Source organism: Equus caballus, chromosome X (assembly GCF_041296265.1).
Source record: "Equus caballus isolate H_3958 breed thoroughbred chromosome X, TB-T2T, whole genome shotgun sequence".
In the NCBI taxonomy this organism is placed as follows: domain Eukaryota; kingdom Metazoa; phylum Chordata; class Mammalia; order Perissodactyla; family Equidae; genus Equus; species Equus caballus.
Genome location: NC_091715.1, coordinates 83,624,956 through 83,645,738, shown reverse-complemented (window position 1 = coordinate 83,645,738; position 20,783 = coordinate 83,624,956).

The following is a 20,783-nucleotide window of genomic DNA, read 5'->3' as shown; positions in this document are numbered from 1 at the left end:
AAAACGTCCCCTCGTAATCATTACCCTTATGTAAGCCCCTCCTCTTCCAGTATGAATGAAATCTGTAAATATGACGAGACATATGTCTTGTAATTATGTTAAGTTATATGTTGAGATTATCCTATGTACGCCTAACCTAAGCAAGTGAGCCCTTTAAAAGTAGAGTTTTCTCTGGCTGTTCACAGAAAAGAAACTCAAAGAAACATTCTTCAACTGGCCTGAAAAAAAGTAAGTATTCATATTGTGAACTGCCTATGGATTTCACCTGACAAGGAACTGGCAAAAGCCTCTAGGAGGAGAGAATGGGCCCTGAACAACAGACAGCAAGAAAATGGGGTCTACGGTTCTACAACCACAAGAGAATGAATTCTAGCAACAAACAGGGAGATTAGAAGAAAGCACCACGTCCCAGATGAGAACCACATCCTAGCAAACAGCTTGATTTCAGCCTGGGGACGCCCTGATCAGAAAATCCAGTGATGTAAATGCTCTTATTTCTGACTTACAGAAATTCCAGGATAATAGATTGTTATTGCTTTAAACCACGAATTTTGTCGCCATTCATTAATGCAGCAATAAAAAACTAATACAGATTTTGGCATTTGGAAGTGGGCTGCTGTCATAAAAAAACAGTTAAAAATGTGAGAGTTGTTTTGGAATTGGGACATGGAGAAAGTTAGAAAAATTTTCATGGGCATAAGAGAGAATGTTTATATTGTCCTAAACTGTTAATACAAATATGACATTAAAGACTGCTGGTGAAGGTTCAGAAAGAAATGAGGAACCAATTGGAAACTGGAGGGAGGAAGACGATCGTTGTATTGTGGCAGAATGTTTAACAAAATGGTTTCCTGTAGTTATGTGGAAAGCAGAACTTGTGAGTGATGAACCTGGATAAATAGCTAAAGAGATTTTTGAGCAAGGTGTTGAAGGTTCTGCCTGGTTTCTCCTGGCTGCTTAAAATAACATGAGAAAGGAGAGAGATAAATTGATAGAAGAACTGTTAAACAAAAATGAATCAGCATCTGATGATTTTGAAAATTATCAGCCTCTCAAGATGACGTAAGATGCTAAAAGGAAGAAATGGTTGCTGAGAGCATTGAGTAAAGGAAAAGCTCTGTCTCCTTTTACTAAAACCTTAGAAAGAGTAAAAGATCAAAATATTCAGTCATCACACAAAGGTTCTTGGAATAGATTAAGGGTGTGACTCATACGTTCTCTCAATCAAACCAGAGGGCCTCTAGGAAGTTTAAGAGCATTGTCCCTCAGGCATTTTAGCAAAAGCTAAAAATAGAGAAAGAATTATCTCAGAAAGATATAGGACCAACCTTTTGTCTAATGGAGTGAAAGCTAGTGCAATTCATGCAAAGCCCACAAGGTTTCTAATACTTGGGTCACCATGGTAACAGATGCTTGAGTTGTTTCTCAGGAACTAAGAGTTGACCCCTGGTTCAAACTGGTTGCGATCATCAACCCAACAACTGGGCCTGCATGGGTGTGGGAAAGGTGACCTCCTGATGTCAGGGAGCCAAAATCTCCATCCTCAGATCATGCTAATGAAACCATTTTCTGAACACGTGTCCTATGAAGAGCCATGAAGCTTGACTACACTTACACAGATGATCAATTACCTCACTTTTCCTTACCTCCAATCGTCTACCCCACAATTCAGACCACCCTGCCCCCTTTATTCCATAAGTATCCCTAATCCTCATTTTTGGGGAGGTGTATTTGAGATTTGTCCTGTCTCCTTGCTTGGCTGCCTTGTGAATAAATCCTTTCTCTGCTTCAAACTTGTTGTCTCAGTGGTTGATGTTTCATGCGGTGGGCAAAATGAACCTGGCTCAGTAACATGGGGAGGCCAGTTATGGGGAAGTAACCAGAAAAAGCCATGCAAGTAAAAGTAAAGTTTGTTAGGCAGATATAAGTCTGTATCTTCTCCATTAATGAGTCTAAAATTATATTGGGGGTTAACCTTTGTCCTTCCCGGTAGAGAGGGGGAGAGGGACACGTTTTTTAATTTATGTCCTGCTTTAGGAGGAGAGGGTGAGTGCTTTTGTAGCTCCTTCTTCTCAATTGCCTTCAGGTCAAAATAATCCTTATGCCAAAGTGAGATATTTTGGGGTAGTGTATTCTGCTTCTCTTTATAGCTAAGAGAAGCTATACGAGATTTTCAACTTCAGTTGATGAGATAGTAAGACTTAGATGTAAATGATGAAATTTTGGACTTGAGTTGATACTATAATGAAACGAAAATTTGGGGAATTTTGGATGGATCAGATATATTTTTCACATAAAAGCGACATAAAGCATAGGAAGCAGAAAATGGACTGTGATAGGTAGAATGACATTTGTTCCCTGATGTCAGTCCCGTGATTATGTTATGTTACATGGCAAAAAAGATTTTGCAGATGTAATTAAGTTCACTAATCATCTGACTTTAAGAAAGAGTATCTAGGTGGGCCTAACATAATCACGTGAGCTCTTTAAAAGCCAAGAGCTTTCTGGCCATTTTCAAAAGCGAGGAGAAGCTGCAGAGAGATTGGAAGCAGCCTGAGAAAGACTTAACTCAAGAGAGATATTCTATTGCTAGTACTGATGATGGAGAGCGTCACACAGAACATACCTGAGAACAACCTCTAAGAGCCAAGTCTAGCCCCCAGCAAGCAAACAAGGATCTCAGTCTTACAGCTAAAACTAACTGAATTCTTCCAACAACCTGAATGAGCGTGGAAGGGAATTCTTCCCCAGCGCCTTCAGATAAACTGACACCTTGCTTTTGGCCTTGTAAGACCCTAAGCAGAAAACCCATCAACCCATCTGCTCTCACACAGACTTTCAACCTAAAGGACTGTGAGATAATAAATAGTGTTCTTTTAAGCTGCTCAGTTAGTGGTAATATGTTATACAGCAGCACGCATGAGAGCAATTTTATTTTGGGGAGGATAATCAGACTATTTGAGTGTCAGGATGTCTGAGCTTAGGTGAAAGCTGTTTGGAAGAGCTATCTTGGAAAGTGAATTGCCTGGTATCTTGAGGACCAGAGAAAAGATGCAGCCTTTCCTACTTGATTGGAAAATGGGAAAGAAAGCCACACTCACTTATGAAGCTGAGTTCAGATGCAGCCCAACCTCCTGGGAGATGGAAGTGATCACTAGAGCCAACTGCATCATTTTCCAGGCAACCCATCTTGCACTCTGAAGATAATTTTCAGACTTTTATGCTTGTGTCACCACACAACTTACCTGCATCTATTCCAATATACTCTGCTTTCTCTTACATTACTATGAGTAACTTTTCTGTGCTCCTTTCTAAGGCCAACTACTCTGTGCCCTCTAGCTCATCTAGACTAAACTACCTGAGAATATCACTCTAACAATTTTTCCACTTTCTTTAGTCATCAAAACTTCCCTCTCTACTGGATCATTCTTGTTACTATGAAAACATCATTTTAATTCTGTGATCTAAAACTACTACAAGGCTATAGTAATCAAAACAGCATGTTTCTTGCAGAAAAATAGACACACATAACAATGGAACAGAATTGAGAGCCCAGAAATAAAACCACACATTTATGGACCCCTAATCTTTGACAAAAGAGCCAAGAACATACAATGGAGAAAGGAAAGTCTCTTCAATAAATAGCATTGGGAAAACTGGACAGCCACATGAAAAAGAATGAAAGCAGACCGTCATCTTGCACCATACACAAAAATTAGCTCAAATTGGATTAAAGACTTGAATGTAAGACCTGAAACCATAAAACTCTTAGAAGAAAATATAGGCAGTACATTCTTTGAGATCAGTCTTAGCAGTATCTTTTTAAACACCATGTCTTTTCAGGCAAAGGAAACAAAAGAAAAAACAAACAAATGGGACTACATCAGATTAAAAACCTTCTGCACAGCCAAAGGAAAAAAAAAAAGAAAAGACAGTTCACCAACTGGGAGAAAATATTTGAGAATCATTCATCCAACAAGGGGTTAATTTCCAAACTATATAAAGAACTCAACAACAACAAAAAATGAAAAACCTGATCAAAAAACAGACAGAAGATGTGAACAGACATTTTTTCAAAGAAGATATGCAGATGGCCATCAGGAACATGAAAAGATGTTTGACATCATTAATTATCAGATAAATGCAAATCAAAACTACAATGAGATATCACCTCACATCCATCAGAATGGTTATAATTAATAAGATAAGCAATAACAAGTGTTGGAGAGGATGTGGAGAAAAGGGAACACTTGTACATTGCTGGTAGGAATGCAAACTGGTGCAACCTGTATTAAAAACAGTATGGAGATTTCTCAAAAAATTAAAAATTGAAATACCATATGATCCAACTATCCCAGCACTGGGCATTCATCCAAAGAACAGGAAATCAACAATTCAAAGAGATTTATGCATCCCTATGTTCATTGCAGCATTATTCACAATAGCCAAGATGTGGAAGCAACCCAAGTGTCCATCAACAGATGAATGGATAAAGAAGAAATGGTATATATACAACTGAATACTACTCAGCCATAAAAAAGACAGAATTGCACCATTTGCAACAACATTGATGGACCTTGGGTCCATCAAAATACCTGAGGATATTATGCTAAGCAAAATAAGTCATACAAAGAAAGACAAGAAATCATGAGTATGATTTCACTCATGTGTGGAAGATAAACAAACACACAGATAAGGAGAACTGATTAGTGGTTACCGAGGAGAAAGAGATGGGGGCGGGGGGTGAAAAGGATAGAGAGACACCTACATATGGTGACAGATTAAAGTTAGACTATTGGTGGTGAACACGATGCAGTCTATACAGAAAATGAGATATAATAATGTACACCTGAAATTTACACAATGCTATAAGCCAATATGACCTCAATAAAGTAAAGTAAAACAAATGTTTTTGATTCCACATCTTTCTGTAGCTACTACCCATTTCTCTACCCATCCTCCTTACAGCAAAACTACTTGAACAAGTGGTTGATGACTTGCTTTCTTCAAATTTCCTTCTTTCATTCTCTTGAACACATTTCAATCAAAATTTTGCCCCACCATTATTTCCAAGTTCATCAATGGCTTATATAATGATAAATCTAACAGCCACTCTCAGTCCTCATCTTACATGACCTATCAGTATCATCTAACACAGGTGATAAAGTATTCTTCTATCTCACTAACCACTTCTTTTCAGCCATCTTGATGGTTACTCCTCATTTGTTCCTCATCCAAATATTGCAGTATTTCAGTGTCATCGTTTTTTCCCCTGGAGCAGATCCTGAATAAATATCAGTAAATAAATAAAACAAGGAAAGAAGAAAAATGTAGGGTGATTTATCAAGCAAGTTTCCATTGTGTGCTAGAGGAGCTTAATTCCACTGGGGATCTATGAGAGGCAGTGTAGAACGCATGCCTTGTAGTTATCTCACATAAGGGGTGAAGGAAATGAACATATTTCTCTATCAGCTCTTACAGGTTATCAGCTACTCCCGGGTAAGTGGCATTAAAAATTCACAACTATCATGTTTCTATGTGTAAGGACAGAGTGCCCTCTAGTGTCCAGAGATAATCCTAAAAAAAGGTACATAGGTGCTGACCCTTGGAAGTTGAGCTATTTTGCCCAAAATGATAAGTGCCAAGGAGATATGTGCAGAACATCAAAAACATCAACTATTCTTGGGATGACCTTTTCCATTTTCTGTCTTTACCTAGTCCCTTTGTGATCTTGACCAGTCCCATGGGTGACTCCCAAATCTACATCTCTAACCTGGAATTCGCTCCTTACCTCCAGACTCATATATCTAATTGCCTACTTTCATGCTTGTTTGAATGTCTAACATATATATCAAATTAAAATATGTGAAACAACTCTATGCAGCTTCTCTCCAAAGTTATTCCATCCACATCACCCTCTGTATCATTAATATTATAGCGCCAACCACTCAGTTGCTCAAGCTAAAACTCTGGCATCAATTTTGATTCTTCTCATTCACACTGCATATCCAGTTCGTCATAAAATTTGGTAATCTCTCAAAATGAATAGAGCCTCCAAAATTGTCTATCTATTTCTACTTGCTCCCTCTGCCCCAAGTCTATTCTAGACACTGCAGCAAGAATGGTCTTTAAAAATTATAGGTCAAATCATGTCATTACTATGCTCAAAATCCTTCAGTGGTTTCCCATCTTACTCACAGGAAAAGTCAAAATCTTTACATTAATTACAGTATCTTACATGATTTGTATTCTGCTGCTCCCACTACCATTTACCGATAAAAATTCAGTTGAGTTTGAGACCAAAGCTTACGTTTCTAACCCTTATGTAATCCTGCTTCCAAAAGCTATGCTTCCTTTTTCCACCTCGCTCATAGATGTTGCTATTTTCTATATATTTTAATACTAATTGTCATTTATCCTTGTATATATTTATTTCAATATAAACTATTTCTACTTTACATCAGTTAATGATAATTGTGGATATTCAGAAATTCTTAGAGAGCTAGCAGTTCAAAATCTACAGTATTCAATTGAAGGCATTGAAACTCAGAAAAACCAAGTTACTTCCTTTCATTGGTGGCAGAGCTGCACTTAGAAATCTGGTTCTTCATATCTTCTTTGCTTTCCTTTCACTTTTACACACCAAGTCAATGATGCTACATCTTCAACGGAAAAGAAAACAAAGCTAAAAACAGGTCTCTAAAAACAGGTTAGCTCTGTGATCAGGACTTTATCGAGAGTATAGCTAAAACAACTAACAAATCAGTTTGAAGAAAAGAAATAGATTATATAGGGACAGAGTCTGACCATGAATGAGAAGTTAATGTTGTATTTAAATCTGTAAATGCCTCATGCCATACAGGATTAAAGGTGTAACATAGAATTATTTCTAATGTTGATGTTGAACAAAGAAACTAGCTGTATTCTGTCATATTTGACTATGTCTAGTAAATTGTTAGGGGTCATAATACGACCCACAGTATACTTGGATGTCTCACAGCAAATCATTTTGAACAGGATTCTTAAGACACTATATATTTTTTCTACAAAAGGTAATTTACACAAAATCATTCTCATAATACATCTCTGACCAGTGATCATTTGAGCTCTAAAGAGTAATCACACTTTATTGCTGAGGCCTTCATTTATATCAGAAGATTTTATACAGAAACCAAAGTGGTAAATAATTTAGCAGTTGGATAAACTAAAGAGGATTTTCAGCAAGAGCACTCCTTTGCCTCATCCTTTGATGTGGAGGAGAACAGGGATAAGATGAGAATTTAGTGAGTGTAACTTCCACAATAAATCTATCTATAGTCAGCAGCATAAAATATTTTTTGAAATCCTTTAAACTTTGTAGTCAGAGGAAAAAAAATGAAAGGAGAAAAGTATAGAGCAGCAAGAAATTACATTAACTGTCCCAATGAAAGTACCCTGGAGGGAAAAGAATTTGATTTTTCAAAAACCTACCCAGCACAGAAGATGAAAAAAAGCTACCTGCTTTTATAGTATTCCTGCCTGCTAGGATGGTTTAATGCTCTGCATACTTCACAACTATTGGTATTAAGAAAGAAACATGTTTGAAATATTTAGTTCATTTTGGAGTTAATATCCAGTGATATTCTGAGTCTATCAGGGGGTAGGGACAGGGAAGTAATGAAGGAAATTTAAAGAGCAGCGGGTGCTTGATGGTCTTAGGTAGTTAGCAGCCTAATTTAGAAATTAACTGGAAGATTAAGCGGGAAATGTTCGTTGCTAGTTTTGTAATTTATTTGTTTGCATTTTTCCTCAGCCAGAGTACCTAGTAAAGATGAATAACTCTTAAGTATAAAAATGATGGGATGTTGAGAGTTTAGCTAAACTACTCCATCTTATTGCTGCCTTGGCATCCATTTTGTTTGGCCAAGCAGCCTGCAGGGACCTTAAACTGACACTAGCTCCCTCAGGCAAGCACATCCCCTAAATAACAGACTTCAGAGTGACAAGCAAATGCAAGAATATGACTCATATGACTTCCCCAACAGCCCTTGTGATCAACAGTCTCCTTTGCCTCCCAGGGCCTTTCTCATGTGTGCCCCTTAGATAAGACCCCTGTGGAACTTACCAGAATGGCACTCTTTTGGGTGGAATTAAGTAACGGAGCCTTAGCCTGGGAACTCCAAAGGACTCCACCCACAGATCCTAATAAAGGCATGTACTTCACATCCTATGGCTCTTGTGCCTTGACATCTCCATGTGGCCCCTCAAGGCAAGCCATGTACTTCCTCCAGGACCTGTGAGTAATAAAGTTCTCTATTTCAATTTCTCCTGTGATTGGTTACAAAACGTTATTATTATTTTTTCAACTATTTTAAAAAGTAAAAATTATCCTTAGATCACAGGCCATAGAAAAACAAGTGGGGGACTGTATTTGGCCCCAGGGCTGTACTTGCTGACCCCTGTAATAGAAGAAGGAAGACTAAAAAGTAATGGGCTAAACATTTAGAAAGAGAAATAGTCTCAGCTAATATAACTTTAATTTGTATTTTTCAACTAGTCAAAGTATAGTTACTTTGCTCTATTTCTTTAAATTCTAATCAAAATATAGTTGAAGCCTCTTAATCTATTCTCCAAGTCTGTTAACCTCGCTTTCATATTTTAAATCTCTTTTGTTCTCTACCGTATCCAGGGTAAATTTCTCAGTACACTATTATACCTCCATTTGTTAATTCTCTTACTCTCTTTGGTAGAGAAAATAATCTATTGAGTATTTTATTTCAAACACTATATTTTAATTGTAGTCACTCCATGTATCTCTTCCATTTCTGGACCAACGTCATTCTTATTTTGTTTTAAACATGACTGTCATTGTGGTTGCTGGCTTTTGTTTTGTTTTTTTAATAATTTGCTTGGGCTAGGATTGGGATTAGAGAGAAGAAAAAGATGCCATCTGGAGTAAAATTATACATGCTTTTGGTAATCATCTAAATTCAGACTAAAACTTAGCTTAGCCAGCAATCTCCTCAGAGATCAAGCACCTGACATAGAATTACTCTGCATGAAACTAATCTGCAGCTAACCAACAGAGAGAAATTCCCAGTTCTTATAGTTTGCTACTGGACTGAGAGTCCCTTAAAGACAGTGACTCTGGCCTATTCATATCTTTCTCTCTATCAGTTAGCATAGATTCTAACAATAAGTCATGAAAAATAAATGCATGACGATAAATGAAAGAATGCCTTCTCTGATTGCACCTATCATTAATAGCTTATTTAAGCTCAATGCTGGGGATCTGATTTCAACTGAAAATAAAATATAAGGCTCCTCTTTTCATAAGTATATTAATATGTGCTACATGGAAAAGTGTTTCATGGTCAAACATGTCTAAGTAATGCCACCTTTAAAAATATTAAATATGACATTTGACTACAGGAATTCACTGAACCTTTAATATATGACTATTTTATACATCTTCAAAAGGGCGGAATAAATCTTCACCTTATGTAGAATCGTTTATTTAAAGGAACACCTGATAGTACTAATATTTTAAAGAGAAACTTTGGGAAATGGTGATGTAATAGATCCCTCAAACTTGGATTACATAGTGGACAGGCTATGTATTTTAGAATCACCAAGACCTAATTATTAACTGTGCAACTTTGAGCAAGTCATTTAAACTATCTATGTCTCAGTTTCCTCATCTATTCTAGGGGATAATAATAACTACCTACCAAAACTTCTGGGAGTAATAAAATGACATATTCTACATATAGCACTTAGCAATGAACCATGAGTAAGCTTTACACATGCATAGCTTCATAGAAAAAGGATGTTTCTACTCCCTCATCTGACTCTAATCCTCTTTGCACACTCCCTCTCCAATTACGTGTTCTTCCATATCTGTAACTTTTTCTCTTTCTGGATATAGGACTAGGTTAATTTTTAGATATATCAGATCACCCGAAGGTGATAGTATTCCAAGATTTGGCTTAAAGGGAAATCATTGTCCCATTCAGTTCTCAAGATTAAATAGAATGCCCCAAACAAGCTTTGCCTTTTCTATTTACTGAGAATATTGGGCACAGCACCAACTAATAATAAAGCTGTACTTTCATTATAATTTTGCTATTTTTCTCTTGGTTTTAAAGCTTTAGTTGGAGCTTCATGGTAAGGAAGGATGATTGCTGGGGCAAGATTTGGGCTATTCTTATTCTAGCCAAAATAATAAAATATTTTCAAAACCTCACTTTGAGTTCTAACACGTGATATTTAATCCCACAATAAATGGTCGTTATTATTGGGAAAGTTTTTGATTAGGCATATTTGTATTTCTAAAAATAATTTCACTCTTTCCTTTTACATCATGGCTACAGTACCACATATAATTAATTTTCTGAGTTGAGAATTTTCTAAAAACCTTTCACTGTATATATACAAGAAGGCCAGAAGTACAAGGCTCTCACGGGGTATCATCTTTCAAATTTTTGAAAGCTATGGGCAATTTTTTTACATATTTATTCCAGATACTTTAAATGAATAATAAATAACTTCTCGAAACATATTTCAAAGATATAAGATGTTTGTATTCTATTGTACACTGAGTTAAGATAATATGGCCATGTACAATTATTAGATTATTTTGCATATATAGCAATAGCTTCCAAGAATTAGAAGTTGGTAAGAGCAAAAGGTTGCTTCCCCACAATCTTGTCACCTGAATGTTATAAAATGAAAGCAAGTATCAGGCTAAATTCTGCCACGTGGACAGACATTTGTTAACAAGCAGACCTAAAATGTAAGATAAGTTAATCTCAGATGATTTTCCTTTTAGGTGCTCTAATGTCATCTTGCATAAAGCAATTCACTTATGTCTATTCAAAGCCTGGAAACCAAGACTCCTCAAAAGTCAGTAGCTAGACACAGAACCGTTTACAAATCAAACCTAACAGGCCATCTTTAATGGTCCAGGCCCTTGAGGTCACTATATTTTTATACCCTGTGTGTGGAAGTATGATAATGATCTTAAAATACTTCTACACAATGCACATATTTTGAGCTCTAGAAGTTTCACCAATGAAAATCCATTTGTAACAACCACTATGCTATTTAACAAAGTCACTACGTGGTCCATGTGTGGATGGGCATATCAGATACCGCTTATTCCTCAGCTCATATCTTCTCAGCTCAACTTTTACTCCACCGGCTACTTAGGCAACCAGCTTCACGAGGGTGTAAACTGACAGGGTCACCTTTTGGCTGAACCATGTCTCTTTCATCTTCTGCTCCAAGGCTTCACTAAATCTATGGTTGCAGAAGTCTGCTCAGCACTTTCACATGATCAAACCTGGAAGAGGGTAGCAGCACCCTACAGAGGATGCGAGCTGGAAGATAAATACTCCTCTCTTCCATCCCTCAGGGGGGTGATTCTCAGGCATAATCTGCCCAGCTCCTCAAAGGGCCCCGGCATGATTTGTTCCTGGTTGCCCACAGCAGTCATAAACTCATTGACTCAACCCCGCCATTGGCCATCTCTCCTTCCTAGTTCACTCTTCCTTGTCTTCTGCTCCAATTCCCTGGGATCATTTACAAGAATAATCAACCTGGACACATATTGTTAGTCACTGCTTTTTGTGGGAACTCAAGATAAAACAGTGATACTGACTCTAAAATCTATCTAGCCAATCCAGATAGCTGGAACACTCAAAATTTCACCAATTAAAAATTATTTACAACACCCAATATGCTAATTAACAAAACCTCCTGTGTTGATCAGAGATAATGATAACGGAATGACTTACAGTAGCTACCTCTATAGTGTGGGCTTTTATGAAAAAGCTAGCTAACCACTCCTGGAGTATGCATTCTTGAATAGGGCAATTGGATCACCTAAGGGTATTGTTTAAAATTAATGCCCAGAAGTATACCACATTAAGAGTGCTGAAGTAAATGAAAGAAAATTACATATCATAAAGTATATATTTGATTTGCTTCCATTTCCATAGTCTTCCTTCATATTATTTGGAGGAATAATTCACAAACATATCTAATTTTCTTTTCCAAAAGGAGTCGAGGTTCTGGGATTCTATATTGTCATTATATCGGGGGGGGGTGTGTGTGTGTATGTATATATATATATATATAATATATATAAAAATATATATAAAATATAAAAAGATACATATAAATTATATATAGAAGTATATATATAAAACTTGGTCAAAAATGATTAATCAAACTTTTTGAGGACATTCCTTAAGACTAAATTGGATCAAAAAGTAAGATAATTGTGAGAGGAGGTTACATTTGACAAGGAAATGACAGAAAACATACTAAGACGGATCCATATACAGTTACAATTTTACTGAAGCGGTTGTATGAGTACATTCCTCAGAGGACCTATATTAGAATCATCTGGGGCATCATTAAAAATATACAGATTCTTGGTCTATACACCAGACACACTGAATTAAACTCTCCGAGGGTAGAGGCCAGAAATGGTGATGTTTAACAAGCTGCCCAAGTGATGAATGTACATCTAAGTTTAAGAACCGTAATTATAGAGAGTAGTCAAGTGTTGAAAATTAGCCCTTGATTTTGAAAGTTCTCCTTTTCTTCTTTTTGCTATGATTTACTTTGTGTCTTATCTTTAATGGGTCCTTAACTTAGGAGGGTTCTCACTCTGGCTCGTTATAACTATAGTTATCAAAGGAAGCTTTAGTGACAGCCTTTCATCTATATTAGCCCAAAGTTTAGGAAATGCCACATATCTCTTCTACAGAAAAACACACGGCTCTCCCACCAACTGAAGCCTCTGCTGGGGACTACAAATATATCTATTAGATTAATTCCTTAAGGATTTCCTGGTGTTTGCATTTTGATTGTATTAAGGTACAGTATTGCATCAGAGTTGATTTATTTGTGTAATGTCTTACTGCTAATTTTCAGAGAGAAAGACCTGAGGATGTGAGACACAGGTAAATTTTGATGGGAGAAGAAGGGAAGGAAGGTTAAGATCTAAAACGTTGTGCTACTTTATGTGGAAAGCCAGAGAATCATGAGATCACATAATAGCCACGTATGGTTATATTTGTGGTAAGGGAAGAAGTACCAAAAAGCCAAGGAAATATGAGAGTTAAAACCACAAAAAGGATGAAAATGAAACAAAATTTTACTCATTCAAAGTTGTGAGATATCACTAAGGACCCCACCATACTTATTCAAAATGCCCACTCTGTCTCATGTAGCCCTACATATTCTTTTCATTTGGAAGCTAGACAAGTTTTCTAGCTATTTAAAGTGTTTTGGATAGTTCCGTGCATTTGTAATTTAAACTTGACAATTTCAAATGCGAGGTTGGAAGAGGAAACTAAGATAATGTACAAAAATGATCTGTTATGTTCAGAGCCACATGAAATCATTCAAATTAACCTTTGTAAATGCTGACCATTGCTGTTTTAGATTAGATTAGAATGTGTTTATAGGGTAGTTCAGTTGAATGGCAGATATAATTAGGCACTAAGGTTTGTATGCCATTACAATCTGTTCTTTTCAAGATGTTCAGAAAAACTTGGTATTTCTTTCTTTATGGGGAAAAATATCAAACTTATTTAAACAGACTTTGAGAACTCTCAATTGCACTTTCCCTGCCAGAAATGTAATATGCTTCTTGCTGATAAAATTTCTGAAATAACTCATAAAGCACTATATCCTCTTGGAAATCTCAGCTTAAGCACATGTATACACGATTATTTTTCTTCCCCAAAGTTATCATGTCTCGAAATTTAGAAGCACCGATAAGGAAAAGTGTCTGTTTTAGGTACATTATGCCTCTATACATGATAATCTATCTACTTCAAGGTGTTAAAAAAAGTATTGATTAAAGTTTTTTTTGTGCCCAACCCTTCCTTATACACTTGTAGCAATTGAAGGAAGATTTGGAGTAGGGATTGGAGCCCAGGACTAAAGAAGCATAAGATTAGCTCACTGTTCTCACAATCAAGTCGGTGAGAAGAGACTCGTGAATATAAACCAAAGAGAGAAAAATAGACGATACCATATGATAATGTCACTTTTTATAGTATGCTTAAGTACTATAGGATATCAGAGAAGGGGCCAGCCAGGTAGGCTGGGGTTGTCGTAGGAAGCTTTACAGAAGAGTCAGAGTTTTAGCCCAACCTTCAAGAATGAGTGAAATTTGAATAGGAGAAAAGAAAAGAGATAGCATATAGGGCAAGAAAAGCATAAACAAAGTTGTGGAGGAACGATCAGCAATATTGTTCTGAGAGGTAGCAGGGAGGTAAAGTGGGATTATAGAGCGGTGAAGGAATTTGTAATTTTCTTTTGTTTCCGACATCTGGCAGAATCACTATAATTGTTACTATAATGACATAGTATAATTCTTTTATAGTAAATATGAACTTAACACAGGAACATTGAAAAAAATAGTAGAGAGCTAGACAGATACCGTCTGAAAGTCATATTGCCACTCACTTGAAAAGGGCACATGCAGAAGAAGAAACTTGGTTAAGGAATATTCATAATGCAAAAATATCATGACATTATTAGAATTAGAAATTTGGCTTGGATCACATGAGCAAGATATTTCAAATTAATAAAAACCTCAGAGATTTTGAATTCTTACCCAATTACTCTGCAGCAGAATTAATTTGCCTTAGAAAAATTTTTCCAGTTATTTCTCAATTTCAAGGTATCAGTCAATATTTCTCTTTTTCTTCATCATCAACTTTATGAAAACCTTTTACATTTTCTAACTATTTTGTCTTCCTTCAGTGGATTCTCAGACCACGTTAACCCACATTGGATCTCACCAACATAGTGACCATCTCTTAATTTGGTTCAGGAATACATCCTCTCAAACTTAATTATATTTTCTTATAGTAATCTAAACTGTTTTGTCTCTGACAGGAATATGACATTCTTGATCACTTCTTCATTCTTAAAATTCTCTTCGTTTTTGGCTGTTGTAACTTATATCTTTTTCTTCTACTGTTCTTTATCAGGTTGTTACATTTCTTCTTCAGCCCGCCTTTATGTGTTGGTATCATCTTAAATTGTCAATGTATTTTCTGGGTAGTTTCAGCATAAAATAAAAACTTTCAAAGAAATCAACTCATCATTGCCTCTTCACCTAACCTCCAAATTTTCTCTACTTCCCATATTCCTTATCTTAATAAATCACTTAACTTTCACTTATTTGCCCAAGCAAGAAATGCCAAAATTAGCCTAATCTTTTTAACTAAGTCATTACCAAGTTCTATAAGTTTTCACTCTAAAATGCTTCTCAAATCTGCCCTTTCATCCCTCCAGAAACTCTTATTTAAGGTTCTCATGCCCTCTGGCCTGAATTAGCCGATGAGCACCTCGCTGATCCTCTGTCTTCAATTTCTTTGCTTTTCTTCTCTTTTTCAATGCCCCCGAAATTAAGACTGATCATGTCATTCTGCAGATTATAGTGTTCAATCCCCACTGACTACAGGATAATTTTCAAATTCATTAGCACGGCTTTCATGGTTCCTCTTCTGTCAGTATCTATGAGTTTATTAATCCCTCTCCTTGAAATATATTCTGCTCTTAGCTGCCAAAGAAACACAAAAAAACAAAAATACCCCCCTGGAATTTCCTGTCTTTTATCAGCAAATTCCTTACCAAAAAGATATTAACTTAAAACTACTTAAAATGTCAGACCTCCTAGGAAGATAGACATTTCATGAGGAGATTTTTGAAAATGTAGGGGCATATCAGGTAGCATGTTAAATGATGAGACATCATGTTCATACAGAGAACACTAAGTCTCTGCAGATAAAAGAGAGGTGCCGGCCCCGTGACCAAGTGGTTAAGTTCCTGCACTTGGCTTTGATGGCCCAGGGTTTCGCCTGTTCGGATCCTGGGCATGCACATGGCACTGCTCATCAGGCCATGCTGAGGCAGCCTCCCACATAGCACAACCAGAGGCACTCACAACTGGAATACACAGCTATGTACTGGGGGGCTTTGGGGAGAAGAAGAAGAAGAAGGAAAACAAAGACGATTGGCAACTGTTGTTAGCTCAGGTGCCAATCTTTAAAAAAAGAGAGAGAAATAATAGTTATTGATCACCTACTATGAAATGTGCGCTGTAGTAAATGATTGACATATGTTAGTCTGCCTAAGCCTCACAAAACAAACATTTGATTTAATCTCTTCTTTGTGGGCTTTCATATCCTATGTTCATATATTAAAATATAGTGAGTTTTCCTTTCTAAAACCAAGTCAATCTTATTTTGTCCAAGAATGACACTCAAACCTTTCAGAAGATTGCTACCATTTTATGATAATTTACCTAGCCTCTAAACAAGTTGTAAAATATAAATACTGTTTATTGGTATAAGGACTGATACTACAGTTTTATACACAATCCAATTATGAATGCATATTACAGCCTATTATGAGCTTAATGCTTGAGTCCACTTTTTAATTAATTAAAATCTTGTAGATGTTACATAAATTACAATGAACAATAAAATTTCTAATACTTATAAACAATACTTTTAGAACCAGTTGCTCTCCTATAGAGAGAAACGAGTATATTTTCTCTATCTGATGGTGAGAAAACCTGAATTTTAGAGCTCTTGTAAATTGTTAAAATTATATAACCAGTTAGTGACAGAGCAAAGATGCTAACTTAGGCCTACATGAACCTAAAACCTAGTCTCTATCTACTGTACTACATTATCATAGCACAAGACATGCTGCATTAGCTTCATTGTCTGTGGGTTGTAGATTTGACCCTTGCGTAGGACAAAATACTTACAATCAACAAAAATTACTTTAAAAAAATCTATCTGTCTGTCTCTCTACCTATTTACCCATCTATCTATCCATCCATCCACCCATGTTTCCTTCCTTTCATCTATTTGTCTATCTATCTATTTATTTCATAGGCATAGTATGCTCTGATGTGGAGGATTTCAATCATTTTGTTTGGCTAGAAAAACATTTGGTGAAAAAATTATTTACCGAAAGTTTAAAAATTTAAAAATTTTAATATAGATTAAAAACAGAATGCACCTAGTTGAAATTGAGATTTGGATTGTTTAACATTTTTTACTTAATATAATTATAAGTAGGTGTCAAAGTTTTATTTCAAACTTACAAGGAGAGAGACCTAAAACAGGTCAATTCAAAAGAAACCTCATTGTAAGGATGTTTTGTGGGAAAAGAGAATAGTTAGATAATTATTGTTAAATTGGATACCAGGAAAAGAATGTCTGATCTCAAGCTGATAGTCATCCAGATGAGGCAGGAACCAGGAATCTCACTTCTACCATTAGCAGGGCCTGAGGCAAGAGTACACATGCAAGTCCATATATCTTATGTCTTAATATTTAAAAGGTACAAACCAAGCTAACAAACTGTTTAACAAAATATATTCTCCTTGACAAAATAACTTTCATAAAAACCTAGAAGATCAGATTCTAACTCAGAATTTTCAGAATCATTGGATTTCTGTACTGAAAGGTGGCAGTTCCAGGAGAGCTGGTCCTTAACTTGTCCCTTATCTTTTCCCACCCCCAGCTTCTCTGAATTGCATCTTAAGGAATCTTTCATGCAGATGTATGGACACCCCAGCTCGCATATCTAAGTTCTGTCCATACCTCTACCCTGGCCTTCAGCTACCTCAGGCCTAGGGATGTGTACACCAGAAGACGGTCCTCCCTTATTTGGATGGGCACAGGGAAGAAGCTCACAACAGCCTTGGAAGCAAGCTAAAAGCCATTTGGGCAGAGAATACACAGATTATAGTAGATATAGCATAGCCTAGAAAGGAGGTGGTGGCTAGGTACCCATGGGCATGCACTCTTGGCCTGTGTATTCCTCACACTGTGGAGAGTGACATGGTCATAGGAGGACCAGAGTGGGGTCCTCTAGAACAAAGGAGCCCCAGGTTAGGTCCCTTCTTGCAGGGGTCTAAAGGAGGTACCTCGTAACTAGTTTCCCAGAAGAGTTCTTAGTCACATCAAAGTTTATCCAAAAATTGCCTATGCATTTTATTAAAAATACGTATTACTTTTTCAGAGTTTATAAGTCACACCATACAAAAATGGTCTTTTCTATACTAGGTTTGTGATAATTTTATTTATTGAGAGGAGTAATTACCAACATCCCCTCTCCCCCAACATACACACACACAGAATTATAAATACACCTAAGAGGGTTTGTGGGAGCTCCGCAAAACCACAATTTCAAAATTACTGGTCCACTGAATTCAAATATCATTCAGCTATTGTCTCTTTGTGTAAACTTAGGCAAGTTATTTAACCTCTCTGAACACAATTTCCTCATTTATAACAGAGATTTTCTTAAAAGCTCTTCAACCATTCAGAGGAACAAAAAGAGGTTCTAGATTTACCTTCAGTTACCAGGTACCCTGAGGATCCAAGTTAATAAAGTTACAGAGCATAGTGCTTTGAAGACACTTAGAGGAGATTCTCTAAAGAAAAACAAGGTCCATGAATCAAAATGGCAAAAGAATAGTCTCTACTGTGTATATCGAGGTCTATAAGAGCCCTGGGTACAAAGCTCTTTAATGTTAACATTGTCTAATTATATTTGCATATCTGACAAGCTTCAAGGGGATCTGGGAATGCACGTAGTCAGTAATAGATGCAAGTGCCTTCTTAATGGTGAAAATGCTAAGTACATATAAATCCACAGGAGTAAATTCGGCTTTAATTTTGTCATGAGAAACAATGAGAAAGGTTATATGAAGAATAAGGCAATGAGGTTATCCTTCTAAGATTTAGCAGGCAATGATTACCAATTTCATCATTAGTTTTTACTTATTCTCCTACAGCTTATGGTACAGAGCTGGGTAGGGAGTAGCAGAAGGGAGGAATGTGTGGGGATCATGACAAAAGGATGGAGACAGGCATGAAAGTAGGAAAAAATTGACAAACCCAAGCTTTAAAGATGAAAACTAGGACTTACAAGGAGCCAGGGTTGATGTGTTTGTGACATAATTTGAAGGAGGCATTCATGTCACCCTCTGCCCCCCAAAACTTTGAAAATTTCCCAAAAGATACCCAATCATTTAGACTGAGACATTCTTTTATGAGAAGGCAAATTCCATCAAATGTTAATTTGCCTAAATCTAGGAGCTATTTTAAAGGTTAATTGAAAAATGGTAAAGAAGAACTCAGCTCAGTATTTGGGAAAAAATAGATTTTCAATAAATGTTAGTTCTCCTGCCCCTTCAAATGTAAAGTAATCCACATATGGTTTCCTTCAGCTATAGAGCCTATGAATATTTATGCATTTATTGAATCAGACCAATTATCAAGCAACAAAATCAGTAGATTGAAACAACAAGTTGCTTGGATTTTTCCGGAAGGTGGGAGAAGGAGGAGCCTGGAGATGACAAGCCTGGTTTGGCTGAGTGGCCTCTGGCCAATGAAAAGTTCTGAGTAGGTAAAGAGGACTCGAGACCTGAAGAGCAGAGAAAAGAAGGAAGAGAAGGGTGTGTGTACAGGGATGGTAAAGGGCAAATCACCTTTAAAAAGCACTATGACTATGGGCTAAAACTGTTAGAAAAGGAAGAGAAAAGGTGTCAAAGACAAAACTACCTGTAATCAAGCATATTCCTTTATCGTCCTCCAACCAGCACTTCTTGCTAATTTATAATATGAGGGAAATTTAGCATAAAATGACCCTTCTATCTTTCTTTGCCCCTTTAAAACAAAATATTTCACTAAAAAGCATTTTAGGAATCACCATCCAAACCACTTGATTGTCTATAGCTATAGTGTGTTCATTGATTTCTTACATTTGCACAACAATCTACAATGTGCAATGTACTTTTGTACATACATTCTCTCTTTCGACCCTTACACCAACCTTGTGAATTAGGGGCTGTAGGAGTCTTATTATACTCAAGTGGTATAAATGCCCAATACTTTAGAGACCACTCTTCCCTTTCATGTCAAAAACAGTAGGCCAAGCACTTATCCTGTTTGATTTCAAGAGTTTTATTTTGTTTATTTGTTTGTTTTACCATATTCTGGTCCAGAAACATTTATGGGACTCTCCGTAGAATTTTTACTTAGTCTACAAATCCGTTTGGGGTGGCCCTTGCCGCCTTCACTAGCCTCTACACTTGTGCAGGTCATACTTATCCATTGAAAACTGATGCCCACAAGATGCTGGGGCTTTTCTTTATCTTGGCCTCAAAGATGGGCTGACACTCTCCTCTCAACTCCCCACAGCAAAGATCAAGATCCAGCTGTAAACTTTAATAATATCTTACTAAAGATTTGGTTGTAAGGGAATGAAATTACCATATAAAAAAACTTCAAACCGGATGGAGCTTTTCTGAGAATGTACGGATCTAACAAGCTTAACTAACTCACCGTCTGTCATCCCTTGGGAATACTCTTGAGTATATCTCCTCTCTCCAAGTCCTGCTGCCTACAACTCTAAATTCCAAAGAAAGTTAGCTTAATTTGCAAAATTGCAACATTATTATGCAAGGCAATTCAGGCTCTATTAGAATCTTAGATTTAGTTTGTCATAAACAAAAGACCCATTAAGTGATTTCTCCATTACAAGGGGCAACAGTGTTTCCTCAAGGGGAATTTAAGTCCTTACATCCAGAGAAACAATATTTGCAGGCATTTTTACAATGGCAGTCTTTCCTTCCTGCTCACAGTTAACATTTCAAACAAATGTGTGATTCAGTTTTAACTAGAGAAACTTGTATTACTCCACTGCACTCATTTTACCAATAAAGAAATTGAGGCCAAAAAAAA